Raw genomic sequence first — 16,411 nt, 5'->3', positions numbered from 1 at the left:
TGTGTGAATGAAAATGAACCACTTTACATTCTACACTAGAGGCCCAGTGCATGAAAATTCATGCACTGGAGTGGGGGGTCCCTCAGCCTGGTCTGCCCCCTCTCACAGTCCGGGAGCCCTCAGGGGTGGGAGGTGACCTGGTGATCAGAGGAAGGTGACACCCCATCACACCTCTGCTGCTGCCACTGCCAGCAGCGCAAGCCTCGGCCAGCCCTGGTTACCTGAGCCTCGGGTGGCCCTGGGCGGCTATGCAGCTGACATCTGAGGCTTGCCTGCACCTCGGGCATCAGCTGGGCAGCCACCATCCGAGGCTTGCCTGCACCTCAGGCCAGCCCTGGGCAGCTGGGGGCTGAAGGGACTGGGGGACTCCGGAAGCAGGCGCACGGAGCAGCAGGGCCCGCCTGGGGGCGGGATCACCTTGCCTTGCACATGCCACCCCAGCAGGGCTGAGGGGACTGGGTGCCGCCATCTTGTGGCTATGGGCGCCGCCATCTTTGAGGGTGGGACAGTCAATTAGCCTATTCCCTCTTTATTATATAGGAGGATTGTCCCACTTATGGAGAATATCACACGCTGCTGCGTGGGAGATCAGTAACGTTTCATCACAGGGTGCTGCTGAAGGCTACAGTATGTGTGCCTTCAGCACCACAAACAGCTCATCGGGAAAAGATATTGTATTCCAGATTGCCTGTGGCCCGAGGGCTTGGAGTTGAGGACTGCGAGTCCCTGTCCACTTGTGCTGGGCTCCGTGAGTTTCAGTATCAGTGATGATTCAAGATGCACACAGGCACCATTGCAAGCATCTCTGCAGCTCTCACGGGGAGCAGGCACTGCCGTGAGCCGTGTACGTGTACCATTCATTTATGGCTGGCAGCCTGCTGACATCTGCTTCTTAAATCATCACCAACATAGAAACTTTCCAGTCATGTCCCTGTGACTTCCAACACGGTGGACAGGAAAAAGCCCAAGAGTTAGAGGCTGTGTGTGTCATTGTGGTGAAAACACACACCAAACTACAGAAATGATCCCTGAAAGTGTATCTCATGATCTCACCCATATGTGGACTCTAATGAACACAATAAACTGATGAACAAATAGATCCAGAGGCAGGGAAGCGTGGAACAGACGGGATCTCAGAGGGGAGGGGAGAGGAACGGGAAGGGATTAACCAAAGAATGTACATGCGTACATGCATTACCTATAGACACAATAGTGCGGTGAGGGCCTGACGAGGGGGAGGGGGAGGGAGTCAATGAGGGGAAACAGGGAGACATCTGTAAACTTTCAACAATAAATATTAAAAACTTTTAAAATAAATCCATCAGAAAACATTAAATTTACCATCTGAACCACGTTTCCCTAGTAGTGCATGGTTGAGGATTGAATATATTCGCTGCGTGTGCCACGGGTCTCGGGACCTCCTCCCTGCAGTGCTGAGCCTTCCTGCAGCTCTCTCTGCCGCCCAGGCCCTTGCTTGCCGCCTGCGCCCTGTCTCTGTGCTGTTGACTCCCGCACACACTGGGACACACGGTGTTTGTGCTGCTGTGTCTGGCGCATTCACTCAGCATGATGTCCTTGAGGTTAATCCATGTCGTAGCGTGTGCCAGGGTGCCCTGCTTTTTGAGGCCGCATCACATTTCTTTAGTGTATTTGCCTCATTCGCTCTACCCGTGCATCTGCCAGTGGGCATTGGGGCTGCTTCCACCTCTTGGTTATTGTGAACGATGTCGCCATGAAGATGGCACATAGATTACCTCTTTGAAGTCCTGATGTCAACCCTTCTGGATAAAACCCAGAAGTGAGATTTCCGGGTCATGGCATTGAGGACCCTCCACACTGCTCTCCACAGCAGCTGCCCCGCGGGCGTTCCCAGGAGCAGGGTGCGAGGTCTCCGAGTCTCCACATCCTGGCGGACACGGACATGGTCTGTTCTTTTGAAAGCGGCCATGCTGATGGGTGGGAGGTGGCATCCCGTGGTTTCAATTTGCATTTTCCAAATTTCATGTGCTTATTGGCCATTTTGTCTCTTCTTTGGAGAAATGTCTATTCTAGTCCTTTGCCCATGTTCCAATGCAGCCATTCGGTTTGGGGTTGAGTTGTAGAAGTTTCGTCTACATTTTGGGCATCAACCCTGAACCGCTATATGCCTTGCGGTTATCCTCTCCCACCTCAGAGCTGACCCTCACTCTGCTGCGTGTCCTGTGACACACAAGTTTGCAGTTTGATGTGGACCCATTGCCTGTGTTGATGATTTTGCTGCCTGTGGTGGGTTAGAAATCACCTTGGGAAGCCAGTGCCAAGTGAGGAATCAGGATGGAAAGCCTTCAACCCCACGCTGAGAGCAAGTCGGAGAGCCCCCTTCTCTCCGGAAGGAGCAGCTAGGGCAGAGCGTGGGGTGCAGGAGGCTGCTCCACAGGCCACCGCGAGGGGCTGCCCGAGCCCACTTCCATCCACAGAAACTCCCAGGCACTGAATGGAAGGAATGGGGAGGGGAAGGAAGCCAGACAGCCACGCCAAGGGAGCCTGTAATTCAGAAAGCAAATGCGTGCTGCCTTTTTTATTGTAAATGATGCCTCTAGGCCCTGTGGGAGCCCAGGACTTGTGATAACAGGCTCACGGAGGAGGCTGGACAGGGAACACAGGGGATCAAGACATAGGGACAGGCCACATGGTGTCACCCAGCTCTGAAGGCCCCACGTTGACACGGAGCACCAGGAATTCCCCGAGTTGCTCCTTACAGATATTCCATCTGCAGTTACTGATCTGGAAGGCGCAATGGAAGGACATAAATAATCTACACACGTGGCTCGCGGGTTGAATGTCCACCAATTGAGATGATCTGCCCAGATACTGGAATCATGGATAAAGGGGTGATGCAGTCTGAGGGGAGGAACGGACAGCGAAGGAAAGCACCTGCTCAGCTGTGTTTTGTTTGGGCTTGAAGCCTAGATCCCGTCACCGTTTTTCAGTGGCATTGAGACTCATGGAAGGGCCTGGTGTGACATTTGGATACTCTGCTGGTTGTCAAAGCTGGAACAAGTGTTTTTCTGGGATATTTGGGGGCACACACACGCTGAGCTGCTCCCACAGGACAGGGAGAAGAGGACACGGTGGCAGTACCAGAGAAACAGCGGTGACCAGGTCACGTGACAGTAAAAATGGACACAGCTGTAAGGGACACTTACTTCATCCTAGTAACGCCAGGAAACAGTTGGGACATCATCTCGTTTTACTGATGCTGACGGCTTTGAGCAGTGAGCCATCACCCACCATGAGGGCTGGCGAAGCTGGGCTGGGGGTCCTGGCTTCCAGCCCTTGGAAAGTAGTCAGCGGTGAACGTGCGACTCATGCGACTTCGTTCCTGCTCGGACATTTACCACTGAGCACTGGCTAAGGGCTGGAAGCCCTGGAAATGCAATAAATATAAATAATAAATAAATAAATAAATAAATAAGTGTGCGAGTTCAGTTAGGTGAAAAGTCAGCCTCACCTATGGGGCATGGGGTTCCGCTTTGCGGGGCGCAGTGGACAGCACCCTCGGGAGAAATCGCAGGGCTAGAAGCTGGATCGCTTCCCGCCCCGTCGTACCCTCCGCCCTCCCGGCTTCACTAAAAGAACTTCATGCTGCAGACCTCACCTTTGGCACCATGGGAACATGCGGAGCACGCACGGGAAAATCAGACACTGCTCTCCGGTTCGTAAATCAAAACACCAGGGACTGAGCACAGCCCCTCTGGCCCTGCGGCTTGAGCGAAGGCTGTAGCGATGGCCGCTCAGTCTACATGGGACGCGTGGGGAGAAGGCCCTGACGGATCCTGGAATCCGTGTCTGGGTTGTGACCGCTCACAGCAGCCCTTTGAGAGCCTCTGCACATCCTCTGATGCCACAGTAGCAGGTGCCAGGCTTTAAACTTCTCCACGGGCTGCATCAGGCTGCCTCCGTGTAGCTATGATGCTACATCCTTGGGTTCTGAGGGCAAATGGGAGAGTTAGGGGCAGTCAAGGCTTGGTAATTGTTTTAAGGTAAACGCATACCATTCTTTCATCAGAAACTAAACTAGCAAAACTGATTTGACTTAAATTGTTTCTTTTAATTTTATTAAGTGTATTGGGATGACATTGGTTAATAAAATCATATAGGTTCCAGGTGTACAATTTTATGATACATCATCTGTATATTGCATTGTGTACCCACCACCCCAAGTCAAGACTCCTTCCGTCACCATATATCTGACCCCTTGACCCTTCACTACTTCCCCACCCCCCCTTCGCTCTGGGAACCACCAAACTATTGTCTGTGTCTATTAGTTTTTGTTTGTTCATTTGTTGATTTCTTTTTTATATCCTACATATGAGTGAAATCATGTGGTTCTTGACTTTTTCCATCTGACTTAGTTCACTTAGCATGATATTCTCAAGACCCATCCATGTTGTCACAAATGGCGATATTTCGTCTTTTCTGGTGGCTGAGAAGTATTCCATGTAACTATGAAGCAGCAATCATCAAAACAGCATGGTATTGGCAGAAAAACAGACACACAGACCAATGGAACAGAATAGAGAGCCCAGCAATAAACCCACATGTATCTGGGCAACTGATTTTCTTCAAAGGAGCTGAACACACAAATGGAGACGGGAAAGCCTGTCCACAAATGGTGCTGGGAACGTGACAAGGCCACACACAACAGAAGAAGCCAGACTGCTGTCGTCACCGCACACAAAAATCACTCAAAGGGTCAGACGTCAATTGTTTCTTAAGAAAATGTCCACAGTTTTAAAGGGGTGAGCCATTTTTGCCGTGTTCTCGGAAACAGAGCAGCCCCCAAAGTGGACGCTTTGTGACTGACCTTTATTGGAATGTGTGGTTCTGATGGGCTGTTGGGCCCTGTTACTTCGCAGCCTTCCCCTAGGTCAGGGTGCCGTCCTCCACCCCACGCACTTCCCGGGCTCAGGACAGCCCAGGGTCCTGGGACAGACTCCCCGGCTCCACTCCTCTGACGGCAAGAAAGAGTGTATGCTTGCCAGTCTCGTCCTCCCTGATTCTATTTTTATTTCAGAAGAATAAGGGGGGGGGGGAGATAAAAAACTTGTCTTTTAAAATAACAACCTGTTACTCATTTCCACAAGCCCTCCTCATTTTAACCAGCCCAGAGTCCCCCAGCTCCATCCAGCCCAGAGTCCCCCAGCTCTATCCAGCCCAGAGTCCCCCAGCTCCATCCAGCCCAGGGTCCGCCAGCTCCATCCAGCCCAGGGTACCCCAGCTCCATCCAGCCCAGGGTCCCCCAGCTCCATCCAGCCCAGGGTCCCCCAGCTCCATCCAGCCCAGGGTCCCCCAGCTCCATCCAGCCCAGGGTCCCCCAGCTCCATCCAGCCCAGGGTCCCCCAGCTCCATCCAGCCCAGAGTCCCCCAGCTCCATCCAGCCCAGAGCCCCCCAGCTCCATCCAGCCCAGAGTCCCCCAGCTCCATCAGGGTGAACCACGCTGCCCTGCTCTTCTCTAGTCACCAGCCTAAAGTGTCCCAGGCATGCTTGCACTGGCTCCCTCAGCGACAAGCTAAGCGTCCAGGTGACATGAACACCTGGTAGGCAATTCCACCTGCGTCAGCAAGAAAGCTTTTGGTTATAACCGGGCAAGACCTGCTCTAAGTTCCTTTAAGACTGAGCTGTAAAGCAGAGAATCAGGTGGAATCCCCACTCCCACGTCACACCTGACACCACCTCACCCCTGACATTTTTGGGGTGGTTGTGTTTAAGTCTGAAGAGAGAGGCTGCCTCTAAAGGAGAAGTACCTTTTCCTTTAATGCACTTTGATTTTAGCTCTGCCACGTTTCAGACAACACTGCGTAGAAGTTGCCCCTGGGGGGAGAAGGTGAAGCAGAGCTTCCCTGGCTTGTCTCTTCGCGTTAGGAATAGTCTTCCTTTCTGGTTGTTCATTCCCTCGGCTATGGCCGAGGAGCACACTGAGCACTGGGAACAATCACAGTTACTCCTGGAAGCAACCCAGGCACTATTGCATCATGGCTAACCCAAGGCAATGCGTTAGCTTGAGATGCTTTTCCAAATTCACCAGAGTGACCAAATTCCACCTCGGCTGAGAATCTGCTTTGACACATCTCACATGTGCAACGGCAAGTGTCTCCTCGCTCCCATCCTCACCACGCACACAATGGCCCACAGCCCCAGACTATGAGAAACCATCTCAACATCTGCACCCACTAAGTTCCCAGTGCTTAACCCATGTGGAGTAGGTGCTCAGAAAGCAATGTGCTCCGTGAACTTGTGCAAGATCCTGTCCTAGATGCAGCCACAGGGAGGAGGCTGGAGGCGAAGGTGGGGCTGTTGAAGATGAAACACATAAAATTGGGTGATTGCTCTTAGGGAGCTTGTAGTTTGGTTGGAGAGATGAGGCAACATGCCTGTGAAAATTAATATTTTTGTGTCACATTTTCTCTAGAATCCTTCTCTAGCCCCAGAGAAGGAGAAGTGCTGGGGCTGACCGGCAGAGCCTGAGCGATGGATGAATGATTCCTCTGACACACGTTTCTGTGAAAGAGAGGCTAAGGGGCTGCTTGGTTTAGGAACAAACGGCCCTGTTCGCCTGCCTCCTTAGGCTTTTATTGTCACAACAGCTTGAACTAAAATTAACCTCTAGATACAATGAGCAGGGTAAGCATCCTTGAGAAAACACCTGCATCTGTAATGTCTTTCAAACAAGGATGTTTTGAAGTGTAAGCATAAAGATTCTAGTAAAACACACCGGGGTGCGGGGTGGGGGGGGAAGACTTGCTTGGAAAAGTCAAGGCAGGGGCTTCTGCCTTGGCAAGGTCCCCCAGAGGCCTCCAACCTTTCAGAGATTGCTCCTTCCAGACCTTCCAACCAAGTCCCATGCTTCCACATGGCGAAGACCGAGCATATTTAAGAACTAGAAAGAACACCCTGAGCCTGGGACAGCGTTGCAGGATCTGAGCATGGGAGACAGGCTGGTGTGGAGCCCCCGGGACCCGGGACGGGCTCCTCACATGTTTTGGGAGGTAAGCGATGCAATGTGACCGGGTCTGTGTTCACCAGCATCGCCGTGGTTGGCGGCAGCGGGACGATGGGGGAGGTCAAAGAGGGCACGGGAGGCGGGGTGAGGGCAGTCACTGCATTCCTCAGGCGAGAGGAGCGCAGGGGAGGAAGCACGGAGTGGCGATCTGTGTGGAGACAGGACCTGACTGGGGTTTCAGGTAGATTGAGGTGTCAAGGGAAGGGAAAGGGAAGAAATGTCCCGCTTGAAAACTGGCGCCCTCCCCACTTGAACCCAGACTCCTGCCTCCAGCTTCTCCTGCCCAGGAAACATGGCGCCTCACTGCAGCCATGACCTTCATGTGGGCATCCATGTGGAGCTGCTTATTCACCCACGCAGGTGCCAGGGGTGGCCCGACACAGGCGTCCGAACTCAGAGCAGAGACCGTGCAAAACCAGGTGCAGACACACATGTCTGTGGAAGATCCCGTAGCTTTTATCAAATTCTCCATGAGACCATGATTTCCCCTCAACACACAAATAAGAACTGTGTTTCACACCACACATTCTGCCCACAGGTCTACGGTCAGAGCCCAGAGCGGCGTCTGCCCCGGGTCCACGGGTCCAGCTTCTGAGTCTGCTCCCATCAGCAGCTCCTGCCATGGGTGAGACACTCCCCGGTGCATGGCATCCTGATGGGTCAAAGCCGTTGCCAATATTTCACGCATGAGGATTGGCCACTGGAAATGCTCAGCAATGATATCCAAGAATATAAAGAATATTCTATGAATATTCTTCTTCCAAGAACATAAAGAAATTTGGGACATTTATGCTCTTGGAAGTTCCAGGCATGAAGACAGAGTGTCTTCGCACACAGCGTGGGACACTCCTCACAGGACACCACGGCTGTGACAGGTCCGCCCCTCAGCTGTCCGCCTTTCACACGACAGAGCCAGAACTCAAGGCCAGTGACGAATGCGACATGTAGCCCCGGGGGAAGCGTGGCTGCCCACACTCTACAGCAACTGGCACATGTGGAGACAAGGATGGCCAAAGAGAAAAGGGTTGGATATACCCTACCAGGTAACGTTTGTGGACAATTCAGGACAATAGTTTTTCTTTGATATTTGTTAGTTGGACAGCTCAGCGAAACAGCGTCTGCAGTGGCAGTTCTGCTCTGAGGTGTCGCTGTTGAGGGTTCAGGAGTAGACTCCGTGTGTGTCCCAAATCCCTGGAACTGATGTGGACTAGAAAGAGCTAATCCCACACCAACATCAGCTTACGCTAGGAAGTCTCTATTTAAGCTAGAATTTAAAGAGCTCTCTGATGGTAAAATATACCAGTTTAATTTTTTAAATGCTTCTTAACTTTGCAATCTGGCATAATAAACTAAATGAGAAGAAAACCCCCAGAACCTTAGTTGGAATATTTAATTAAGACGAGCTGAATCATTCATGCTAAGGGAGTCAGCTCATGAGCCTGATAATGTGTTAGAAGCCACTTCTTGTGAATGGAGCTATAAAATGCTGCACGCTTCTCTGCCGCAACCCCACACGGAACACGGCCACCTCCTGCTGTCACGCCCTCCCCCCTCAGAAATTAGCCAATTAAGAACCGGCAGATATACAGGAAAACAGAGGCCCCTTGAGGGTGCAGCATCCAATTTTTACTTAATCATCATTAAAATGGCTTTAATTTTCACTCACAAGTTACGAGCATCACGGAACAAGGCCCATTTATTCTTCACATGACGTGAGTGACTAGTGGGCAGAGCTCTCTGAACGGGGCTTTGTGGTCCCTGGGAAAGTGTCCAGATAATCCAGTTTGCTGCAAGGGACGCTGACCTCTCTGCAGGGGGGGAGGGGCAGAAGGCAAACCCTGTCCTGCCCAAGCCGGTGGAGATGTAAAATGAAGGAAAGGAGAATTGGGAGGGACCAAACGTGGATCAATCGGCTTTGATTGAAATTGAGGCATTTGAGTATCGTTGACAGCCGGGAAGTGTTTCCAGCAGAAAAGAAAGAAGCTAAGTAGCTCAGGGCCTGAGAGGAGGTTGGTTGGATTCAAAAGCACCCACCCTGAGTCTGGAAATGGAGAATGTAACAGCGGGGTGGAGGGGGAAGGGCAGGGCTGTCCTGAGCTGGGCGAGGGGCTGTGATAATTGAGCGTGAAAGGTGAAAGGGGTGCCAGGTCCGGTTCAGCCTTCCTCAGTGAACCCCCAGAGCAGGGTCCCGTCTTGTATAACTAGACACGCTGTGTCCGTGTCAGCCTCCCCCAGGCCCATCGAGGCTCTGTGTTCCTGGTCAGTGAGGACGCAGCCATGGGCCTGAGCGTCCCCTCCTCCGCCCGTCCTCTGCCCTCCTGGGGCTGGGAAGGTGCTCTGGAGACACCTGGCAGTGGCTCCGATTCAGAAACCACATGCCTACAACTCCACAGAGAGAGAGAATATGGATTTTAATAAGAAATAGAATGGAAACCGCTACCAGACACATTGATGGAGCTAGAAAATGATTGTCACTGACCCACTGCCCATCCCCTGCCTGGGTAGCCGGGAGGGCAGACCACGACAAACCGAGTCAGGACCTGCCAGAGGGCGAGGCATTCCTGAGTGTCTCGTGGCGGACTTCAAGGGGCCAACGTTAGGTGCTGTTTTCCGGACACTAACCTCAGGCTGACGGGACACCGTAGCCAGGTAACGTTGGACATGAAGCACGAACCACACCATCAGAATCCGTTCTTCCAACGTTATTGCAAAGACAATCCCGAATGATACGGTGAGGTTATTTAAAACTGTCGCTCAACCAAGAGTTTTCTGGACATTTGTTTCCCAGGACAAGGTGGATGAAGCTACAAACTCTATGGCAGGAGTCAGAGACCAGGGAGACCCTGAGAATGATGGTGCCCCCCAGAAAACAGACGCCAGCCACAGCAAACTGCTTCTGGTAAAGTCCCAACTGGTCAATATTCTCTGCATCCACAGATACCCACACATTCAGACACCTGAGGACCCTTGCCCACGCCTGGCAACGCAGCCAGCTTCTCTGGAGAGACAGTATTGTCCATGCCATAGGTACGTGTGGTTTAGTATAATGGATGACATATTACGGGAAAAGGAACATTTCTTGAGTCTCTCCCATGTTCTTGGCACTATGAAAGGTTCTTTCTGTATAATAACTCATTGAATCTTTATAATAAGCCTTTGAAACTGACATTGTGACTTATAATCCTTGTCTTATCAATAGGCAATCAGAACCCAAAGATCTGTTACCTGGGCTCACGCAGCTGCAACGACAAAACAGAACTTGAACCCAAGACCTTCTGAGGTCCAGGCTAGTGTTCTTCCCATTAATTTATTTTTTTAATCCTCATCCAATGATATGTGTTCTTGATTTTAGAGAGAAAGGAAGTGGAGAGAGAGAGAGAGAGAGAGAGAGAGAGAGAGAGAGAGAGGTGAGAGAGCAACATTGATCAGCTGCCTCCCCTACGGCCCTGACCGGGAATCAAACCTACAGCCTAGATATGTGCTCTCACCGAGAATCGAACCCACAACCGTTTGGTGTACAGGACAATGCTCCAACCAACTGAGCCACCCGACCAGGGCTCCATTAATTTTTTATTAATTTTTCCCCATAAAATATTTTGGTAAACATTTTCATTTACTTCCAAATTTGTCTCCATTTACCTTAGAGTTCCATATATATTTTTTAAATTTCTATTTTGAATAAAGATTCAGAGGAAGAATGGACAGGGGGGTCCTATGTACCCTTCACGCAGTTTTCCCCAAAGGTGATACCTTGGGTAACTAGACCACAATATCAAAACCAGGAAACAACATTGGTACAAGACACCGAGTGCATTCCGATTTCACCCGTGACCCATGCACTCACCTGTGTGTGGCTCTGTGACGTTTTGTCAATGTGTGCGTCTCCCCCATGTCTCCCCTTCCTAGCCACGCCTGCTCCCTAGCACCTAATACCACTGATGTGTTTTCCATTCCTGTAATTATGTTACCCCAATATCCATCATTCACTTCAATGTTCATGACTATATTGCAAACGTTGTACAAAAAGAATCATGCAGTGGATGTCCTGTGAGGTTGGTTTTCTTCCGCTCAGCGAAATGTCCTGGGAATTCATCCCACTTGTCCATGTCCTGTGTCCGTAGCTCGTCCCTGCTCACTGCTGAGTGGTCCTCTGTGGGGTGGATACACCACTGAGCATTCAGCCAGGGAAGCGCCCAGTCCCGGGCCAGGACACATCAGATGCTGTGAGCACTTGCTTACGGGTGTCTGTGTGAAAAGAAGCTTTCATTGCTGGGATGAATGCGCAGGAATGCAATTGCTCGGTTGGGTGGCAAGTCCGATTTTAGTTCTAAGAGCAGCTGCCGAACTATTCTCAGGATAACTGTACTGGTTTACATTCCCACCAGCAATGCCCAAGAGGTCCAGTCTCTCTACATTCTTCCCAGCGTTTGGTGTTGTCACTGGTTTTTATTTTACCCATTTTACTATATATTGGCAATCTCTCGTGAGTTTGAACCGCCCTCCTTGGCTAATGAAGTTGAGTATCTTCTCACGTCAGTATCACGTCCTGCCTGGGAGAGCGGGGCTGGCGGCCAGCTGCCCGAGCACCTGTCTTGACTCGGCTGACCAGGATGGAACATGGGCATCTGTCTGGGTGCAGTCGCTGCCGTGTCCCCAAGCAGACAGGAGAAGAGGCTAAGAAAGCAGGCAGCTTCCACCCGGCTTGGCACCTCCAGGGGAATAGCCCAGGGCCCGATGCCCAGGGCAGGAGAGGAGAGCAGTTTGGGAAGGGGGATGCTGCAATGACAGCCGGAGTCCGGCCTCCCCGTTTGCTGACAGCCGGGTCTGGAGGAGCAAAGTAGGTTTGAGAGAGGAAATCACACCTCCACCTCTGGCCATCTGCCCGGGGCCCAGAGAAGTAATATCAGGCCGTTTTGCTGTAGTAGAGTTTTGCCAGCTCTGCAAAACTGTCAGGTATGAATTGCATTCTTCGGGATCGTCCCTTCTAAGCCAGGCAAGGCACGCTGCTGAGCGGCGGCAGGACCAAACCACAGTGGTGAAGAGAAGACAGGAGGGCAGACGTGGGTAGCGAGCCTCATTAGTCACAAGCTCACTAGCAAGAGTTTTCTCGATTCCCACCACCACTGGTCTTACGGTGGCATGAAGAGGCATGAAGAGGGCTCAAAGCCCTGCCAACACATTTGGGGCCAAGTAGAGGCATCTATGTTAATGAAATAGCTATGAAAACAAGAAGCCTCAATGGTTGAACTCAATAAAACTTTCTCACCCAGGTTAAGTCTAAAATGCATGTGACAGAGTGACCCTTCTCCGAGTGATACTGTAGGAATCAAGACTCCTTCCATTCTGTCACTTCCACTTTCCACTGGTGGTTTCCGAGGTCACCTGGGAAGGTGGAGCCTGGAGGATGGCCCACAGACATGTGTAGGGCCTAGATCTAGAAATGGTGCCTATCAACTCACATTCTATTGGCTAGAACTCAATCACATGACCAGACCTATCTGCAAGGGGAGCTGGGAACTGTAGTCCAATTGCCCTGGAAGAGGAGGCAATACACAGAGATCTTTCCACCAGAGCCACCTGTCTATCTTGACATGATTTTCCCTAGTATGAGCTTTCTCTGAGATCACATGGATATTTTGGCCTTAAGTGCTGGAAAATGATGTAAGTACTTCCATAAAGCCCTTCTGAAGCCCCCTTATGATGCTGTGTGAAATGTTAATCTCACGTTTGTAATCCCAGTGCCTACAACTTCATTCAGACAAGAAATACTAACTGATAGTCCATTGTCCATGCTGAACAGACAGAATGGTGCCTGCATCCTGGAACAGTGGCTTGGAATTACAAGTAAAAAGCACATCAACAATATGCAGGAGACTTTCCATTGCTGATAAGACCCCAAAGAACAGACACCGGCATTGTGAGGGAGTCGGGGGTGTGCCCTGCCATGTCAGACCGCACGGGAAGCCCCAGGATGGGTCAGAAAACAAGTGCTCAGGCAGGAGCCTTTATTACGGGTTTAGCAGGAAGGAATGGACCAGACAAGGCAGACAAGCTGAGCAAGTTTAGGATTGGATGGTGCAAATAACTTCAGTGGTCTCTGGGCTATGGGGTCCCCAGTCCTCTGACACCTGGTGCTGGGAGAACTTGGGGCAGGGGACTGTCAGCTTGGTGTGTAAGAGTTAGATAAAGGAAGTGGTTGGGGTATCACTGTGGTTTGCATATGAAAGAGGTGCTCACATCCATTGGTTGCCCTTCCTGCACACCCCCGCAGGGCTGGAGATCTAGACTGCAACCGAAGTATGCATCCTTGACCGGAATCGAACCCACGACCCTTTGGTCTGTGGGCCGACGCTCTAACCACTGAGCAAATCGGCTAAAGCTGTTTACTTTTTCTAGGAATTAGCTGGGGTGCTGGGGGAGGAGGGCATTCTCTCTAAGATGAGCAAGCTCCCAGGATGTTAAGCATCATCAAATACAGAAAATGAACAACATGATGACTCTGATGTGACAATGATGCATAAATTTCTCATGAAGGGTCGGCAAAGTGCTTCATCACAGATCTGAGGAGCTGATCCTGGACAGGAGGTCAGAGTTGCAGGAAGGTGCCAGCCGCACGGAGAGGGGAGCGAGGAGCACCCCGGGGAAGGAAGCACGGAGGTGAGAACAAGGTCAGCCCCAGCTGGGGGCGGGGGGACCGAGCGTGTGGCTGGGCAGTGAGGGCCGCCAGGGCGGAGCGGGTGGGCCAGGCAGGCCGGACTCCCGAGGCCATGGCCGTGGGATTTTATTCTAACGGCAACGGAAAACTGTTACAGGGCTGGACGGGAGCAACATAGTCTGATGAGCATTTTGGAAGGTCGCCCTGACTGCAGCCAGGAGAACAGACTGCACATGGGCCCTTGTGAGGCACAGGGAGGTCAGAGGTCAGGTCAGAGCTGCGGCATCACAGCATCACCTGGGGAGTAAGACGAGCAGCCGGCCCTGCTCTGTCCAACCCTGACGCTTGCCATCCCTTCATCACAGACATCATTCAAGGGCCACTTTCCCCAAAAATGCAAATATCCCCAGTTCCCAAAGTGGCCCTCCCACTGTCTCTCCTTCTGCTCCTGCTGTCCCCGCGGCCCCCGGCAAGTGCAATCATTTGGCCAAAGGCTTTCTATGGGTTGTCCGGTATGTGAGCCCAAAAGCTTGGTAACTGTGTGAACTATCATTAAATTTACAGGGTAATGGTCCTACTGTGAGGCACTGAAAATCCTACTGCGGGCTCAAGAGAACGCGCATAACTGCGAAGTGAGCAGATGGCCCCTCAGACCGGGCATGGAGGCTGGGACACTCAGGTGGGACCCACAAGGAGGGGCGACAGGGATGAGTCCACCTTTAAGGAACTGGCATTGACTTCCGGGGCCTTGGAAGGGAACAGTCTAGGATTCTAAGCTTCACTCCAGTGGTGTTTCCAAATCACTGCCCAGAGTCACCATTGGGGGTCAGAATGTCAGCCTCCCTGTATCGCCTACTGCCCTCACCAATGGGCATACGTGTTAAATAAGTTACGGATTGGGTTTCTTACTAGGTTAACACGTCAAGGGAAAATGAAGCAGGTGGTGACTTAGACTCACGAAGAGAGGAGTGGGAGATAAGCCGGGATCCGGGCACTGCAGGCGTCTGTCCCCGGCCCAGAGGTGTAGCAGCAGCAGGTACCATCCTCCTGGCCCCGCGGAACCACCCTACATGGCCACAGAGCAGCGTGGGAGGCGGGGGATGGGTGGCACAGTCTGGCCAGACTGATGCAACTCGGGGAATGGCTCTCTCTGTACTCGGGGAGGGGGGGTCCCTCAAGTCCCTCCCAGCTCTGCCAGCCCCACAGCTGACCCACCGCCATCTCCCGCAGCAATCCCACCTGGCCTCTGTCCCGGCAGGTGACCTGAAGAGGACTTAAAAGCAATTGGATGAATTCAGTTGAAACAAAGCCCATGTGTTTTCTTTTTTAATGTTTTTTTTATTGATTTCAGAGAGAGGAGGGGAGAGGGAGAGAGAGAGATAGAAACGTCCATGAGAGAGAAACATTGATCGGCTGCCTCCTGCATGTCCCCCACTGGGGATCGGGCCCACAACCTGGGCGTGTGCCCTTCCCCGGGAAGCTAACAGGTGACCCGGTGCACGGCCTACGCTCAGCCTCTGAGCCACGCCGGCCGGGCGGCGGGTGTTTTCCTGAAAGAAGACGAAGCATGCTCACTTCTGGCCGAATCTAGACGACAGGAAACCAGGAGAACAAACAGTGTCACCACCACCACGTTCCTGGCAGCGCTCATGTTTGCGTTCTCACGTATTTGGATCACTGTCCGAGGTTCTGGGTGTCAGGGGCTCGGGGGAGATGAAATCCTGCTCCCCACAAGGCAAGGCAGGGACTGGCCCTGGCTGGCGGGTTCATTGTCCCTCTCTGAGGTGTCACTTCCATCCCGAGGTGAGTTGGGGGGCTGGGGGGTTACCCATCTGTCATGTTGTTCAGCCCCAACTCCTGTGTGTTTGTTTCTCTAAACACCATGATTCTCGGCTCGGGTCCTACTGAGTCACACGCCTCCCGTATTCGAGTGGCTCGTTTGCTCCGGGGCTTACGCGCTCTGATTGCATCACAGAAGCGCTGGCACCCAGCAGCACGGTGATGGCACTCAGCGGCCACTGGCATCCGCCTCCGGGCACACAGCCACAGGACCCACAGGCTTGAGCGCTGACCGCGGGGCTCAAGTGCAGCACGACCTTGGCTCGCGCCACCCCCCCCCCCCACCTACAGGGGGCGTTGCCACAGACCTGCAGCCCTGGCCAGCTTCCTGCCTCCAGCCCCCGGGATGCCCCAAGCCACGCTTTCAGGGGCATCGCCGCCTCCAAATAACCATGTTGCCTGACCCTAGGTTCCTTAAGAAACAGAGTGACTCCAGTAATGGGCGCGGAGGTGCCCCAGACCCCTTCAGGACGGAAGGGTCTGTCCCCAGCTGCTGAGACCCCCTCGGACGGACATCCTGCAGCTGTCACCTCTCTGCACATCGCCCTCAAATAAAGCAAGCTCCCTCCCCCGGTCACACCTCGGGGGGCGGGAAGCCCACCCCTAAGGCTGCCCAGCCAGACTGTCAGTGCCCGCTTGGCCTCTGCCGACCCTCACGGGCGTTGCCGGGAGAGTGGTCCCGCCGAACTCCTGAGCGTGCGTGGCTCGTGACCCCTCTGCTATCAAAGTTCTATCAAGGGGAATTTTTCACCCACGATAGTCACTGCTGAGCATGTGAAGATAATCAATAAGGAAAGACTGCTCAGAGGCCTCGCAGAGGTGGGTACAGATGAGAATGGAGCTGACAGGCAAGGATGGAGATAAAGGTGGAAGT

This window comes from Cnephaeus nilssonii (genome assembly GCF_951640355.1).
Source record: "Cnephaeus nilssonii genome assembly, chromosome: 12".
In the NCBI taxonomy this organism is placed as follows: Eukaryota; Metazoa; Chordata; class Mammalia; order Chiroptera; family Vespertilionidae; genus Cnephaeus; species Cnephaeus nilssonii.
The sequence above is the reverse complement of the archived record's forward strand: the minus strand, read 5'-3'. Positions refer to the sequence as shown.